General features: G+C 41.7%; 1 non-coding gene across 1 annotated transcript; it reads right to left on the reverse strand.

Moving 5' to 3' along the window:
- Positions 1-5578: 5578 nt before the first annotated feature.
- On the reverse strand, positions 5579-5684 carry LOC120107523. Its single transcript, XR_005509274.1, has one exon. It is a non-coding gene; the product is annotated as a small nucleolar RNA R71 (small nucleolar RNA).
- Positions 5685-13223: the final 7539 nt, after the last annotated feature.

Below are 13223 nucleotides of genomic sequence, written 5' to 3' on the forward strand. Positions count from 1 at the left end.
ATTGTGTTTGATTGATTCGATATCATATTTTCGGTTTAGAAAATTGAACGTAATGCAAGAAAAGATAATAATAACTCGTAATAGATTCGGACTCGCAGTTGGGCTATGTTGAGGACCCCGCCAATAGAGGCTAATACATTGGTATCGTAAGAAGATTAGTCGGTGATATGACCCTGCCACAGGGAACATATGGTCATAGTTATTGGCTGTTGAGTTGAATTCTGGTAAATTGAAAGAAATTAAGATATGAACGATATTTGGTTTTGACACTGCATGTTTTTATAACTAAAATATGAAATAGAGAATTAATTGAACTTCAACCTCGCTATGTTGAGAACCCCGCCAATGGAGGCAGCTACGTTGGCAATTGACTGTCCTGAAGGACGACAGGTATTAATCTAGTTCCAATATTTATTTCTATTTATTGTCTAGCTATGCCCACTGCTCCTTGTTAGACAACTTATTATGCTGCTAGAAAAGATTAAATAGTTACATAACAATTTTTTTTGATTAATTGTCAAAAGAAGAATATGAGCTTTTGAATTTCGAAAGTGTTCACACGGATTAAGACATAATAATGAATGTACCAATAAGCAAGTAATTCTAGGAGAAAAAAATCTCTAGACTTGACACGGGTATGTTGAGGTTTAAATCAGAGCGTGCAGAGGAAGTGTGGTGAATAGAATTATTTGACATTGGTTAAACAAGATGACTTTGATTTGAAGAGTGTTATGACTTGATTTGGAAGAAGTATTATTCTTGAACTGCATGTACAAAAATTTCATAGATTAAATTTTTTTAAGGGAGGAAGGATGTGAGACCCTGGAACGGAGCCCAGTCCACTTGACCAGCCCAGCTCCAAAACTTTCGGCCTCACGTGCGTTGCATGTGAGGGGGCGTGATGAAGGGGAGAATCATCCCGAAGAAGCCAGGAATGCCTGGTTATTTTTAGGGCTTCTTCCTCCTCCTTTGAAGCCATCCAAAGCGGAGCCGCCATGCCCAACTGGTTGGGGGTTCTCCTTCTTCTTCGTGTTGCCGCCCAAGAGAGAGGGAGGAGAGCCATTAAAGCAATGGGTTGGGTGCTCTTCTTCCTCCGTTTGCCGTCGGAAGGAAGCCGCCGGATTTTTGCCGGGGCTGAGGTAAAGATTCCTAGCCTTCACCTCTTTGTTATACCATTTGAAAAAAAAAGAGAAAGAAAGAAAGAAGAAGAGAGGGAAGAAGGAGAAGGCCGACCGCTGCGGGCTCTTCTTCTCCCATGCGCATGCCTCCTCCGCGGGAAGAAGGAGAGGGCGGCCGCCGCGGGCATCGCCGGCCTCGACTTGGCCTCTCCAAGTTCGCCGACCTCCCTTTGCGGGAGAAGAAAGAAGAAGAAAGAAAGCGGGGGAAGGAGAGGAAGTCGGGTGAAGAGAAGAGGAGGAGAAAGAAAAAGAAAAAAAGAAAGGGGGGAAGGAAGAGAGGAGTTGGGAGAAGATTCTGGAGAAGAAGAGAAGAAAAGAAAAGAAAAAGAAAAGAAAAGGAAAGAAAAGAAAAGAAAGAAAAGAAAAGGAAAAGAAAAGAAAAAGAAAGAGAAAAGGAATATATATATATATATAAGGGAGGGAGGTGTTTACGGGTATGAACCTGAACTCGGAGTGCTAGGCACTTCTGCAGGCTCGACCATGGAAGGATGTTAAAATTTAAGTTTATATATATATATAGTGATGAATTTTAAAAGAAGAATATGATTTTTGGATATTAGGTTCTGTGAGGGATTTGCGTAATTAATTGGATTTGTTGTGGATCTCGTTCGTAAGGTAAAGTAATGTAACCTTTTTCTAGATTTATCGGCAAGTTATAAATATTTTCTCGAGTCGAGTTATTCTTGATTTACAAATTCGATGCATGGTTTATATGTCTATTTTTAGAATATTGTATAATTCTGATTGAACATATTTTGCTTTCGACTTGGATTGTGTTTGATTGATTCGATATCATATTTCGGTTTAGAAAATTGAACGTAATGCAAGAAAAGAATAATAACTCGTAATAGATTTGGACTCGCAGTCGGGCTATGTTGAGAACCCTGCCAATAGGGGCTAATACATTGGTACCGCAAGAAGATTAGTCGGTGATATGACCTTGCCACAGGAAACATGTGGTCATAGTTCTCGGCTATTAAGTTGAATTCTGATAAATTGAAAGAAATTGAGATATGAACGATATTTGGTTTTGACGCTGCATGTTTTCATAACTGAAATATGAAATAGAGAACTAATTGAACTTCGACCTGGCTATATTGAGGACCCCGCCAATGGGGGCAGATACGTTGGCAATTGACTATCCTGAAGGACTCACCGCGAGAAGATTAGTCGGTATTGATGACCCTGCCACAGGAAACATGTGGTCATAGTCCAGGATTGACAAGATGAATTGAATATGTGAAAGAATCTCGAAATCGTAAAAAGAATCTTAAGAATTTAAGAAATATTTGATTTGTATCTTGGAACTGCATATATATTTATTTTCTGCATATTATTGCCTGATTTATCTAGCTAGAGTGTTTGTTACTTACTGGGCTGTTTAGATCATTATACAATTTATTGTTGTTTTACAGATCTCGAGAACTAGTCTATTGAGGTTTCAAAATGGGAGGGCGACTAGAAGGATTGTGCACAAGCTATCTTAGATTAGGGTTATTTAAGTTGAACTATTATCTTGGACATTTATTATAATTGTTAGACATTGCTAGGTTTTGTTATTTTAAGAACTAAGTTTTGCATGTTGGTAAATTATTGTTCCGCTGCATATTTAGAACTGTGAGACTTTATGACTTGAGTTAGTCAATGAAATAAGATTGCATTTATTTAGTTGAATTATTTTAAATTTATATAAATTGAGATGTTGGCTAAGATGCCTTGCATGCTCGTGGGGAGAGTTTCCTACTGGTGTGCGGCGGTTGGCGCGACCCTTGGCTCGCGATTTCGGGCTGGGGGCGTGGCAATTTTAGTCATTTTGAAAAGGCAATACCTTCATCACTGCTTGCTATCATCAAAGAGTGTCAAAAGTTCTCATGGTTGTAAGGCCGTATCCAGCATATGTATTGGTACCACTAAACTTATTGTTGCTACTTATTCACACTGAGGGTGAAATGACTTGAAACAATCAGTGCATTGTTGCCAGTTCAGCATTCTGGCAGCTCAAGTGGTTCCAAATATTTTCTTTCCTAAGGTGCAGCTTAATTTAGTTGTCAGAGTAGTTACAAAGGATAATCAAATTAAGTAAACCTGCTTTTATTCCATAGCGTTTTCTTTATATGTTCATAATCTTTGTGCTCTTGTTAAAAATGTTTTTTTTTTCTATTAGAGAACCAGCACTTGTGAAGAGAATTGGGGCTGCAACTGCTCTTGAAGTGAGAGCAACAGGTATTCCTTATGTTTTCGCTCCATGTGTTCGATAACAATGACATAAAACCATTATGTTGCTGTGAATTTTGGTTCTTACAAAAAAGATAAATAAGCTAAACATATCTCACGGAGAACATCCAGGACCATTCAGTTTCAGTCTTCTTCTGCTCGAGCCTTGTGCAGGTTTGTAGAGATCCAAGATGGGGTCGCTGCTATAAAAGCTACAGCGACGATCCAAAAATTGTCCAAGCAATGACAGAGATCATCCCTGGCCTGCAAGGAGAAATTCCAGCAAATTGTCCTTGTAGATCGGTTCGGTACGTCCGGTATGGAGATTGGTTCGGCATACCTCTCAGGTGCTCTTCGCGCTCTATCTGACCTTCGAAGAGGAGATGTGTGTTGTGGTTGTACCTTATCCATGGGTACATTTGGTTGAGGAATATCTTGTGTCTCCATTTGTAGGTCTTGAAGATGGATCTTCCTAACACTTCATGCTACACCGAAGATGGATCTTCCTAACACTCTTTATGCTTTTATTTTAAAAGGCTTGTAGCCAATTTGCATGCCTCTCCAAAAGATAAAATTAAGAACACAGTCCCTAATGCAATGCTATGTGGTGGATTCCAAACCCTAGATCTATCTACTCTAATAAATTTCAATTTGCACTCATAGTTTAATTTAGTTAAATCAAGTTAGCAAATCCTTCTTCTTGATTTATTTTTAAAAGAAAAATAACTTATTCTTCAATCCCTGTGGACCGACACCCGTAATCACTATCCTACAGGATACGTGCTATTGCGTGGTTTATTTTCAAAATTGAAAGAACCGATCAAATTTTTGGCGCCGTTGCCGGGGATTGCTACCATAGTTATTTTTCCTATCATTAAAAAAAATTAATTAATTAAAAAAACTTTCAAAAAAAATATATATCTAAAATAAAATAAAAAATTATTTTCTATTATTGTTACTTTTTTTATCTCCTTTTTCTCTTCTACTAATTTTTTTTTTAATTTTTCTTTTGGTCTTATTTGATCAGGAATCGAAGAGGAGATCTGGGCTATCAAAAAGGAATGCTTTAGAGGTTTGCTTAAAAAAATTTTAAATTGCTGGAAAAATTCTCTTTGGTAACCTCTAAACCTTTCTTATTTAAATTAATTATTAGCTTGAAATTTTGTGGTGATTGTTTGATTTTAATTTCAGCAAAAGTGTGAATGCATGCTTGATACACATACACAAATTAATCCGCACATAGTAAAGGGCAATCACCCCAACAAGATAAGAGCCGGATTTCATCATCGGACTCTTGCCCAACTTAGGTGAACTCAATCTCACATAGTGTCAGCTTAATTAAAATCAATTAGACATTGGCTCCTAGGGACATTCGAGCTCAATAGGACGAATATCACCGAAAGTTGCACCAATTTCGCTCTGTGGCTTAGTTGATGTCTAGGCAAGCTTTGTCCCTATAAGGGAGACAGTTCATCTATTCGAGGCAAGTGGGTTTTAAGTGGAACCTTTGAGAACGCATCGTGACCCCTCTACTTACCTGGGAGCTTACCTGGTCAACTCGGTTCATTAGACCGGATTGGAGGCTTAGGTGCCCTCTTCAAACCAGTTAGGAGCTGTCTAGTGGTTTTAGGACAAATACAAGGATTTATGTGTTTTTTTTTATTGCATGCTTGATTGATCAAGTACTAGTGTATGCAAGGAAGTCGTTCTAGAGTACGTAACCTATTACCTTTTGACCTTGAAATAGAACGGACCCTTAGAAATATTCGAGCTGAAATCAAAACCTTAGAATCATTCCCACCTCCTGAGATGGCTGAAGAACAACCCAAACTCCTGAGGGAGTACTTTACTCCCACCATTTACACTTCCCCATCTTGCATTCGATTACCTGAAGTAGCAGCCGTACAATATGAAATAAAATCTAGTGTTGATCCAAATGCTCCCATCTTTTTATGGGCTCACCAATGAAGACCCATATAAACACCTAGATGAATTCCTTGAGATTTGCACTACTGTCAAGATTTAGAACTTTACTGATGATGCTCTAAAACTTAGATTATTCCCCTTCTCCCTTAAAGATAGAGCCAAACAATGGTTAAATTCTTTAGAAGCCAACTCGATTCGTTCTTGGGATCAAATGCAACAAGAATTCCTAAAAAAATACTTTCCCATAGGAAGAACAAACCAGTTTAGACGTGCCATTACAAGCTTCTCCCAAACTGAGGGAGAAGAATTTCATGAAACTTGGAAGAGATTTCGGGACCTAATCCGTAAATGCCCTCATCATCAAATACCTAAGTGGCAACTAGTGCAATGTTTCTATGACGGATTGACTGAACGAAACCGTCAGATGATCGATGCTGCATGCGGGGGGACATTCATGCTTCAAAATGAGCATGAAGCATGGCAATTATTTGAAAATCTAAATGAAAACTCCCTCCACTATGCTTCTTGTTCTCGTCCAGCACCTCCGAATTCTCAAAGAAAAGGGACCATTTATGAAATAAGTCATTCTATGGACCTGTCTAGCAAGGTAGATGCATTGTCCCATAAGATTGACCAACTGATGATAGGTGGACATTACATGAACTCTTCCCAAGCACAAGTGTGTACTATCTATTCTAGCCCATCCCACCCTATTCATGAGTGCCCTTCAGCGCCCCAATTCCCCGAACTCGTGCAAGAACACATCAATGCTGCTCAAACACAGCCTAGATCGGGTACTGACCCATTTTCCAATACATATAATCCGGGATGGCGAAATCATCCAAATTTTTCTTGGAAGCAGCAAGCTTCGAACACAGCCCAACCCTATTCCCAAAATTTTCAAAATCCTCAGAATTTTCAAACCCCTCAAAATATTCATCCCTACCGTCCCTCGATTCAATTTCAACACACTCCTCCTCCACCCCAAAGAAACACAGCCTTTGAGGAGAAAGTGTTGAACGCCCTTCAAGGTTTGGAAACCATTACACAATTGGTGCACTCTCACACGCAATCCATCGCCAAGCTAGAATCCCAAATGGGGCAACTAGCTAATGCACTGAACAAGCGAGAGGAAGGAAAGCTTCCAAGCCAACCACTAAGTAATCCTAGGGGACAATATATGGCTCAAGAAAATCAATTAAATGCAATTCATCAGGAACAAGCCAGTGCTTTGGCTACCCTAAGGAGTGGACGTGTAGTAGACAATAAGATTGGGGAAGATAACAATAAGGAAGATGAAGAAGAGGATAGACATGTGTCAAATAAAAATCTAAAATCTTCTTCTTCTTCAGCTAGTCCATCTAGGGGTGGCAATCGGGTCGGGTCAGGCATAAACAGGTCGGGTCAAATACAGGTCGGGTCAGAAAACTATAAATCTGAATCCGACCTGTTTATTAAACGGGTCAGGAATTGCAAACCTGAACCTGACCTGTTTATTAAACAGGTAACCCGACCCGACCCGTTTAACCTGTTTAATAAATAGGTAACCTGTTTACCCAACCCGACCCGACCTGTTTAACCTGTTTGCCCAACCTGACCCGTTTAACCTGTTTAGACCTGTTTAATCTGTCCAACCCAACCTGTTTAACCTGCCCAACCCGACCTGTTTAGACCTGTTTAGACCCGTTTAACCTGTTTAGACCTGTTTAACCTGTTTAACTCGTTTAACCTGTTTAGACCTGTTTAACCTGCCCAACAGTTAAACGGGTTAAACGGTTTAAACGGGTCAGACATCTAAAACCCGTATCCGACCCAATTAATAAACAGGTTAAACGGGTCGACCTGTTTACGACCCGAACCTGTTTAGGCCAAACCCAAACCTGTTTATGGCGGGTCGAACACAGGTCGGGTTGGCGGATCGGGTCATATTTTGCCACCCCTAAGTCCACCTTCTGCCAAAAATCACATCCCAAAGGCCCCATTTCCTGAAGCTCTTAATTCACCCTCTCCCTTTGGCAAGAAGGAAACTTCACTAGAGGAGATGATGGAGGTTTTCAAACAAGTGAAAATCAACCTTCCGCTTCTTGATGCTATTAGACAAGTTCCCTCCTATGCCAAATTTCTCAAAGACCTTTGTACACAAAAGCGAAAATCTAGGGCACATGTGCCTAAAAAGATCTTTCTAACTGAGCAAGTGAGTTCTATTCTCCAACACAAGACTCCTCCAAAATTCAAAGATCCTAGTGCTCCCACCATCTCCTGTGTCTTAGGAAATAATTTCATTGATCGAGCACTCTTAGATCTAGGGGCAAGTGTCAACCTTTTACCTTATTCAGTTTATGAGAAACTTGGTTTAGGTGAGTTAAAACCAACCTCGGTATCCCTTCAATTGGCTGATCGATCTGTAAAAACACCACGTGGGATAATTGAAGATGTTCTTGTCAAGGTAGACAAATTCTATTTTTCAGTAGATTTCATTGTCCTTGATATGGAGCACGAGCCTAATCCTAAGAAACAAATCCCCGTGATCCTTGGGCGGCCCTTTTTAGCAACAGCCAATGCATGCATCAATTGTAGAACAGGGGTAATGAACATATCATTTGGGAACATGAAGGTAAAATTAAATGTGTTCAATGCGGCCGACCAACCCGCGAGGGAAGTTGAGTGTTTTATGATAGACAAAATAGATGACCTCATAAAAGAAGATGCAAAAAACTATCTCACTGTGTCTGGCTGAAGACAATAAACTTAGCGCTTGTTGGGAGGCAATCCAATTCTTTTAGTTTTCTTTAACATTGAGGACAATGTTAGGTTTAGGTTTGGAGGTATTTTTAAGTATTTTTAATCATTTTTGTTTTGTTTGCATCTCTTGCATTTGTTTTCACTTCATAATGTCAGGTTTATCAAAAAAAATAAAAATATAAAAATATCTTTTTAAAAAAAATATGTTCATTTTCATTTTTTATAAAATAATAATAATAAAAAAAATTAAAAAAAGTTTTTGTTTTTAAAAAACCTCATTTCTATACATTAATACGAGAATGCTAAACACACAAGGTATATAAAATCTAAAAAGCCCAATGACTAGTCGGAAGTAATACAAATTTAAGTTCTTTTAATTAAGTCTCTCTTAGGGAGTTGTAAGCTAATTAATGCTTCGGAATTTCACTACACACTGGCCGACACTTCTAAGGTCTAGGCTCGACATTATATTGATAGTATAGTAGCAACCTTGGACCCTGATGAATCATACTTATCTAATTCAAAAAAAAAAATCATCAATAATCATGGATTTAGTTAGGAACATCGAAAAGGGCTACCTATTGTCAAAGGTCAAGTGGGCTTGTGATGAGAACTCCGAGCATAAGTCCGTAGGGGAGTCTTGATGCCTGATACCTTGTGCCAACTGGTGTGAGAGTTGTCGACTGATTGCTCGTTACACGGAGAAATCACGACAAGAGTAAAAGTGCACAATTTATATATCTTTATAAAAAAAAAACTCTGTATTGACCTTGAAAAAGATAATAGTGTGAAAGCCGTCGTTGTAAAAATTCGAGTAAACTGGAATATTACAGATAAAGCCCGTGAGGTACTAAAGTAAACATCCACAACTCTCGAAATCCTGCAGATAAGATGATTTTGAATCAGTGAGCAGGTTCTTTCGACCAATCCTTGGAAACTACTGGTATTAGCAACATTTTGGAGATCCAAACACTTAGCTTGTGAACGGTCCAGATTTCACCGAGCACTCCAGCATAAATGAGTCTTACAACTTCCCTAACGGAAACTTGATGACTTCAACTTGAATTGCATCTTGACCTAGGATTTGGGCTGACTTAGTAAATAAAACCGTGTGTGCTTTGAAATTCTTATCATTTATGTATGTTAAATTAGATTTTTTTTAAAAAAAAGAAAAAGAAAAAAAATTCATAACAATAATGATTTATTTTAATATTGAAGTTTGTGGGTATCTTCACTAGAAACCCTCACGAGAAAAAAAAAGGAAAAAGAAAAAAAAAATTCATAACAATAATGATTTATTTTGAAGTTTGTGGATATCTTCACTAGAAACCCTCACGAGACTATAACTCGTCCACTAGGGTAACTTAGGAGTTTAAAGCCTTGTTGCATATGGTAAATGCAATCGGGATGCCAGCGAAAGTGAGTTAGAGCTTTTTTTTTTTTTTTTTTTTGCTCGAGGACTAGCAAAATGTAGGTTTGGGGGTGTGATAAGTGCTGACTAATCTATAATTTAATATTCTTTTTCCAGCACTTTTCAATGTTCTTAAACGGATAACCACTTATTTTACCATAAAATAGAACAATCTTTGAAATAAATTTAAAATATGATAAGAAGTAAATAATTCACATATCCTCGCCTTCCAAGCGTATCAGCCAGCACGTTTCAGTTCAATAACACTAGGTTCGAGCCCAATGCCCAACTGACATGCATGCACCCAAGCAATCCAACGGTTCATAAATTCTCATCTCCGTATAAAACAGGGGAGACCTTTAATTTAAATCCACATATGCCCATTTTCATGTCAAAATAGAGCAAGAAAAGAATTTTTTCCGAAAATTACTGGAATCACTGTTCATATGAACAGTGTTCCGTGAAAACACTGTTCATATGAACAGTGTTAGAAAAAAAAAAAACTAAAAATGCATTTCACTGTTTATCTTCTTCCCCTCCCGCAGATCCCGTGGCCGTCCACCTTCCACGGCAACCTCCCGACGATCCTGCGACCAGATCCTCCGGCCCTTCTTCTGCCCGTGATGCATCCGGAGCCAATCTCATCTTCCTGCGATCCGGCCTCCACCGAGAACTCGTGATCCATTTCTTCCTCCGTGATCCACGTAGTGCACCAGCGCCATTAGCCCGTTCCAGCCGCATCCAACGAGCACACCAGCGAGCAACTCCTCCGGATTCACCTCCCAGCAGCCAATGGTCCAAAGAAGAATTAGTTCGGCCCGGCTTGTACTCGATGTCGAAATCAAATTCAGCGAGAAATTGCTGCCATCTCGACTGCTTAGAGGTGAGCTTTGGCTGGGTCTGAAAGTAGCTTGTGGCCATGTTATCCGTGCGCATCAGAAACTTAGATCCAGCGAGGTAATGGTGCCAGGTTCAAAGGCAGTGCACAATCGCTATCATCTCCTTTTCATGAACCGTATACCTACGCTCAGTGTCGTTCAACTTCCGACTCTCGTAGGCCACTGGGTGCCCTTCCTGCATGAGCACCCCTCCAATGGCAAAATCTGATGCGTCGGTGTGGACTTCAAAAGAAATGGAAAAGTCCGGTAGCACGAGGACCGGCTCCACCGTGACCACCTGCTTGAGACGATCAAACGCCTCCTGACATTGGTTTGACCACCACCATGGTCGATCCTTCTTTAACAAATCCATCGGTGGGGCACATAACTTTAAATATCCAGTGATGAACCTCCTAAAGTAATTTGCCAAGCCAAGAAAAGAGTGTAAGTGTGTAACTCATGTAGGTACCTCTCACTCGGCTATGGCCGAAATTTTCGAGGGATCCATCATGAGCCTTCCATCCCCAATGATGTGCCCGAGGAACGGCACCCTCCGCTGCGCAAACACATAGTTCTCCCTTTTCACAAAGAGCTGGTGCTACCGTAAGGTGGAGAAGACTTGCCTTAGGTGCGCCACATGCTCATCCAACGTTCGGCTGTACACAACAATGTCATCCAAGTATACTACCACGAATTTATCGATGAAGTCATGGAGTACACGCTGCATTAAAGCACAGAAAGTTGCTGGCGCATTGGTGAGGCCAAAAAGCATGACAAGGTACTCAAAGCTCCCATACCTTGTCAGACATGCAGTCTTCTTAATGTCCTCCTCCGCCACAGGGACCTGATAGTACCCGCTGCGAAGATCCAATTTGGAAATCCATCGTGCCTTACTAAGTTGATCGAACAAATCATCAATCCGTGGAATGGGGTACTTGTCCTTCACCGTGAACTTGTTGAGGGCCCATTAGTCGATGCAGAGTCTCAACGAACCATCGTGCTTCTTCTGAAAAAGTACCGGTGCTCCATATGGACTCTTCGAAGGTCGAATGAACCCGCTATCCACCATCTCCCTTAGCTGCCTCCTCAGATCCTAGAGTTCAGGTGGGGCCATTCTATTTGGTGCTTGAGCTGGTGGACATGCTCCATGCACCAAATCAATCCGATGATCGATTTCTCTTTTTGGTAGCAATTGCTTGGGTAATTTGGGGGGCATCACATCCTCGAATTCAGTGAGAACACCCTTGATGGGTGCTGGAATCTCCTCTCCTTCCAGTAGGCCTTCCTGCTGAAGGGACGCAATATATGTTGGAAGTCCCCTTCTCAGCCCCTTAGCAAGTTGCATCGCCAATAGGACTCACTGCGGAGTCCCTTTAATTCGCTTTCCTGGAACTATGCACGCTCTACTCGAATTCAAGACTACTACCACATCTGAATCCGGCTTTACCATGGCTTGTAGCTGGGCAAGCAAAAGACATACCGATGACAACCTCGTAGTCGTCGATTGGGGCGACCACCAATGTCACCCGTCCGATCCATGTGCCCAATTGGATCTCAACATCCTTCGACGTTCCGCTTGTAGCTACCTCTATGGAGTTGACCGCTTCGAACGTGTGTTCATCATGTTCAATCTTCAGATTGAGTCTCTTTGCCGTAGCTAAGTTTACGAAGAAGTCAGTGGCACCCGTATCAATGAGTGCCTGGAAGGTGTGACCACCAATGCTGATAGGTGCATAGAGTAGGCCTCGTGGCCCCTTGGCCTTTAGGGCGTTGAGACTGAGTGAGCCCATCCTTTGGTCGGTCTCTTGCTTCTCCTCCATCGCCATAGATGCTATCTTGCCCCTCAATGGACAGTCCTTCACCTTGTGCGGTCCATTGCAAATATAGCATGAGATAGTGCTGGTACCTTGCACCACCCCTTTTCCCTTCGCTTGGGAAGCCCCTCCACTCGAGGAGCCCGTATTCGAGCCTTTTACACCTCCCTTGTAACCTGATTTCGCTCCCCCACCTTTGCCCTATTTCGATGCTTGGGCTTTGGGAGCTGTGGGTTGAGTCTTGAACTCGATGAGAGCCTCCGCTTGAGCTACCGCCTTGTTCAAACTCTGGACTCCTCTTCGCTGCAATTCCATCTTAGCCCACGGTTTGAGCCCGTCAAGGAAGGTGAAGAGAGAGTCCTCGTTGCTGAGGTCTAGTACCTCCAACAACAATTTGCTGAACTCTCGCACATACTCACGCACATCGCCCTTTTGCATGAGTTGCCGCAGTTGTGCTCGAGCATCATCCTTAGCGAACGCGGGGAAGAATTGCTTCCGAAGACCAGTTTGGAACTGTACCCAAGTGGTGATTGGAACAACCCCTCGATTCACATCGTCAGCCCAACGTCGCCACCAAAGCATCGCCACGTCCTTCAAGAACAAGGCCGCCGTGCTCATCTTCATGGCTTCCTCCCTTACGCCGGTAACCTGCAGGTATTGTTCCACAGCGAAAAGGACGTTATCCACCTCCTTCGTGGACCGCCGTCCGCAGAACTCCTGTGGCTTGGGCACATCAAGCTTGTGCAGAGGGTGCGTAGCCTCTCTTGCGACCTCCATTGTCAATGGAGAAGAGGACACGCCCGTGGTGGTACCTTCCTTTAAAAGGTAAACCACCTGATTTTGGAGAGCTTTCACCATGGTCTCCAACTCCCCGTTATAACGCAGCACTTCCTTATAGCGCTGCTCCATATCGAAGAAAATCTGGTTCCGCTAAGCGGCGATCTCACCTCGGAGGGTTGCATCCCTACCCTCAAGGTCCTCCATCCGCTCTTCAACCCTAGCTATTTGGGCCTCACACCTCGGTAATTGATTGTCGGCGGAGATAACCGAAGATGCAATG

The sequence above is a fragment of the Phoenix dactylifera genome, unplaced genomic scaffold (genome assembly GCF_009389715.1).
Source record: "Phoenix dactylifera cultivar Barhee BC4 unplaced genomic scaffold, palm_55x_up_171113_PBpolish2nd_filt_p 000886F, whole genome shotgun sequence".
NCBI lineage: Eukaryota > Viridiplantae > Streptophyta > Magnoliopsida > Arecales > Arecaceae > Phoenix > Phoenix dactylifera.